A 5,151-nucleotide genomic window follows, 5' to 3' on the forward strand; every position below is an offset into this window, starting at 1 on the left:
GTATAGTACTTACCTTTAATAAGGTACATTTAAGCCCATTATTTATCAAATGGATTTAATCTTAATTTATTTAAAATAGGAACAGTTATTGAGCAATAGATATTTAAAAGTTAAACGTACATGTACAAATATTTCAATAAATGTGAATGTTTTCCTTAATAACGTAAAACAGACCAAAAATTAAAATTATCTGTATATTTTGCATTAGAAACAAAACACTCGCCATTTTTGTGCACAGACTAGGGACTTACGCCTACCCAATAGCAGGCGTAGATTTAAACCCAAATTTAGTCCCGACTAAGTTTCCGCCTTTTTGTGAAACGCAACTTAGCCTGGTTTTGAGGTTTAGTCCCTGATTTAGTCCGGACTAAGCTTACGCCTGGACGTATGCCTTTTTGAGAAACGGGCCCCAGGTGTACCTGTTGAAGTCCATTCTTAAAACAAAATTCGGGCCTCGATCAGTTCTTTCTCTCACAGAATGGACAGTGTTTGGCTTATATCCTTTACTTCCATTGAATTTCACTGTTTATTTACCTGAGACAGTCCGATTTTGAAGGATATCAGTACTGTAACCACTGGTAACGCTCTGATATTAAGAAGCTCAAAAATTTCGTACTGTTAACATGGTTAAACTGCTTGAACAAAGGAATGAGACCACAGCAGTGTTTTCCATAATAATTCCAAGAATAAAGAGTACGAAAAGCTTGATCAGTTACTAGATGTGCATATTTTGAACAAGAATGCAAAATATTCAACTTGAAACTAATTTAATGATTGTTCTTTTTAATGAAGCAAACACTTCGATTGTTTAACTTTCAGGACCTTTTGTTGCCTGATCGCACCCGTCCCCTTATCCTGCCACCATTTTACCATTGTTATGGGTTTTATTGTATACTCTGATAATTCTATTTCACAATTTCTTCGTGGCTGTTTTGCTATATCCATTTTGACATTAAAATAATCCCCTTTCAAGATGGTTACAACCTTATAGAGTAGTATTTTATACGTTATTGATTTTCACGGATCAAGAAAATTTTCCAGAAAGGGCTTGTTCCGAGGGATAATTTTGCTTTCTTGATCGAAGGGGGGGGGGGGGGGGGTTACGAGGCACATTTTTGAAAATTTTAGTATGTAAATGAGATAAATTTGAATTTTCAAGGAAAGGAAACCCCCTTCTGTATGCGCGAATGCCTGGCTGTTGATACGTCCCTTATAATATTAAAACCTATAATATCCCAGTGTATCACCCGTAATTCTTTGAATATAGAATAGTAATCTCTGACAGATAATTTTTATTCACTTGACATCTTTCCGTTTCTAACAGTATGTGAAGACTTCCTTGTAAAAAACCCGATAAAAAGTTTTTAGTCCTTATCCGGTGTATCACGTACTGTGGCGTCGGAAGCAAATTGAAAGTGGGGGCTAGATTAATCCTCAGAAATCTTGATAAGCAAAAAAAAAACTAATTCCCAAAATCATGGAAATCCTAATCCGTCGGGGGGGGGGGGGGGGGGGGAGGGGGTGTATACCTATAGTTCCTTAAAAAAAATTCTTACCAACCAGAAATAATTCTTTCCCGAATCTTGAAATTCCTTATCCGGGGGGGGGGGGGGGGGTAGTAGATTCCAACATCTAATATATATCAATATTCCCATCTTTACAAGGTAAATTTAGGAACAATTATCTTTCCTGGGAGAAAAAAAAGGGGGGGGGGGGCTAAACCCTCTTGCCAAATGGTTAGGCCTAAGCCCCCTAGCCCCCCCCCCCCCTCCCCCGGTTCCGACGCCTATGACGTACTATAATTATACCCGGCTAAGTATTTTCTCCCCTATATTTTAAGAAAACCAATTGTGATTCATAGCTGTATAGAAAGTAACGATCTACACGTTCAAGTTATAACCAGTTTATCAATCGAAATCTTTAGCAACCTAAGAAATATCACAGACTGCAAGAAATAATCAATTCGACATGATGTCAGACTCAAAGCATACAAGAAGACTTGGTTACTTCTTTTATCTAAAGTACTTATGTATATTCACAATAATTTAGTCACTCTTAATTACTTTTTATGAGCATTTCATTCATTTGCGATTATTGCAGAAAAAATTTACATAACCCGCTAACGCGGGCTCTAACGCGCGGTATTCAATTTGTCTGCACCGCTTGGTGGTTATAGGACCGACGACATCCAAAAATAAGCATTCAATACTTATATTTATACTTATACCAAAGCTTATTTGTATAAAATATTTGTGTATCGTCGCTTTTAAGCCATTATATTTACATTTACTATTTCCTCTATTTCTTACGGAAACTTAATATAGTCAATTCATAGCTCCATAGAAACAGCCAGACTGAAATCTACACGCCCCATTTATCGATTGGCCTAAATCTACAGCGACTGAAACTGGTAAGAAACTGTCGGGACTGAAATTGACACGCCCTGTTTGTCGATTGGTCGAAATCTAACCTAAGAAAGTCAAGGAGTGCACCAAAAAATCATGATGATATCAGACTCTAAGTCTCACAGGAGACGATTTGGCTGGGTTTTTTTTTAGCTAACGTACTTATGTAAATTAACAGTAATTTAGTGAATTTTACTTACTTTTCATAATTAATTTATTTATCAACTAAAGGAAAGATATTGTAATATAAACAATAAAACGCTTTCTTTGATGATTCATGCGGGTTATGAAGTAGCGATTATTGCAGAAAAAATTAAAATAACCGGGTTATGTATTTTTTCTGCAATGTCGCTACCTTCATATCCCGAGTGAATCACCAAAGTAAGCATATTATTGTTTAAATATACGCTCTTAGTCAGGTGTATGAAACATACATGGAACAGACATATTAACATGTTACATTTATACATAAGGAATAAGGAATCATTCTTTGAGTATTATGAGGTGATAATTTCGGTCGGGGTGTGATCAAATCCAATGAAGCCCGATGGGCTTTATGATTCAAAGAATGATTCCTTATTACTTATATTTATATAATTTTAAGCCATCGTACGATTATATATTTAAATATGAATAAGCAAACTCCGCTGGCGCCTCGATTTGGCGTCATTTGTATTATGGGTTATATAGTACAAAATCGATATGCAGTGTTATCACAGGCAAAGACACTGGAAAATGTAAATATATTTAGTTCGCCTCGCGACTAAACATATAGTGCCAGGAACTTTGTCGAAAAAAACCTTTTTCATTGATAAAAAGATTTTATTTAACGATTATTTTCCATTAGTACATATCAAATTGGTTATGTATTAAGTTTGAATATTTCATATAATCTTACAATTGTAAATATACTCAAAACACGTAATGACGCATGAATAGGTTTAGTGTGTTCACATGAAATAGAACGTTACAAATTTTCAATGCAATTGAAAGGGGGAAATTTACACTGAATGTAAATATTTGAGAGTGTATAAGTTGTAGGGTAATTTAGACTTAAAAAGTTTTGTGTGTGTGTGTGTGTGTGTGGTGTGTGATGTGTATGTGTGTGTGTGTTGGTGGGAGTATTTTAGGAAAAAGGCTCGACGAATCATGAATTATGTTTAGGAGGGAAAAGATAGTACAGGAAAAGTTTACAATTTTATTTCAACGATGGGGAAGTACATGTTTGTTTCCCGGTTGTTGACAAGTTCAGGGAAGTTATACCTGTGTGAGTGAAAATGTTTCCAGACAAAGCTACATGTACATTAGTTTATCTCTTTGATAAGGGTACACAGTGCCAACACAATTGGTTATGCCTATCAAAATCATCTCTTAAATTTTACGGTAGATATGATGGGTATTTTGTTGACCATGGAGCCTTTCTTCGTTCATATGTAACTTTTAATTAAAAAAAAACAAGAATAATTCCGGTTGGCCTTCAGTTTATAGTGATAATAAACTGATAATGTTTTGATAATGTAAAATAAGCTGTAGCTTTGTTGCTCTGTGGGAAAATTCGGAAGGTAAGAGCTATATGTGCGTCACATACACATAGCTTGCATTTACGTAAAGGATATATATAAGCCTAAAACTGTCCATTCTGTGAGGCAGTAAAGCAGAGATTAGCCAGTTCTCTCGCAGAATAAACGAAGCTGGTATCCGGCTTTTAAAAAGCACTACCTTCTTTGTTTTAAGAATGGGCAGTATCTGTTGAAGATCGAGGTTTTATTTTATGAACTTTTTCTTGGAGGATTTGGTCCGGATGATCGAGAATTATATCTTTGAAACTTTAGGAATGCGAGAAAGTGAGTTTCATATAGTGTATTGAAGTTTGTCCCAATCTACGTTCTGATCATATCTGATGTGATGCGTGGTTATGAGTACTGTAATTCGTACGATCAAGGGGATTAATTTTGATTGGTGATTCTGAATAATGAAATAAATAAATAATATTAGATACTAGTATATATAATTATAAGAGTTTGTCTGCTGTATCGCTCTTTGTGTGACACTCTCACGAACCGAAAGTGAAGTATATTAAATTCACGTACAGATAAAGAGTCGCCATTTTGACATGTAACAAATCACATTTACTTCACTTTACACCGATGGTGTTTAAAAGAATTTCAGAGGTAAGTAAGCTTACGACAATAGTAGACTGTCTGAACATTTTTTTATCGATTATTTGTACACTCAGAATATGCTAGAAAATCAAAATTAGCTAATCAGTCCTAAACTAGTCTTTTAAATTAAAATAAGATCTCTTGGTCCGCACACGCGATCTCCTGGAACGGCTCAAGGAATCTGATTTCAATAAAATTGGTACGATCTATTATACTGGCATCGATATCTCTTCATATAAATATATAGTCAATTGTTCTTAATTAGGCCCAACCATTCTTTTCATATTCATTCATCATCATAAAAAGCATAGGACCACACACCAAAAGGAAATTCCCTGTTTCTAGAAATAATAGATAATTATTAATTCTACAAAAAATCCTATACAAAATATTACTTCCATTCAGGATGTCAATTTTACTCGTTCTTTTGAAAAATTATCAAAATCTGGGTATAGATTTTCAAAAATCAATTTATCGTATGTAACGGATCACTGCCATGTGTTACGGGATCCTTTGCAGTTGAGCATTTTGTATAGATTTTGTATATTTTGAAAGTAGTTCCTGTAAACGCACACCACGTAGAT

This window comes from Crassostrea angulata, chromosome 9, assembly GCF_025612915.1.
Source record: "Crassostrea angulata isolate pt1a10 chromosome 9, ASM2561291v2, whole genome shotgun sequence".
NCBI classification, from domain to species: Eukaryota; Metazoa; Mollusca; class Bivalvia; order Ostreida; family Ostreidae; genus Magallana; species Magallana angulata.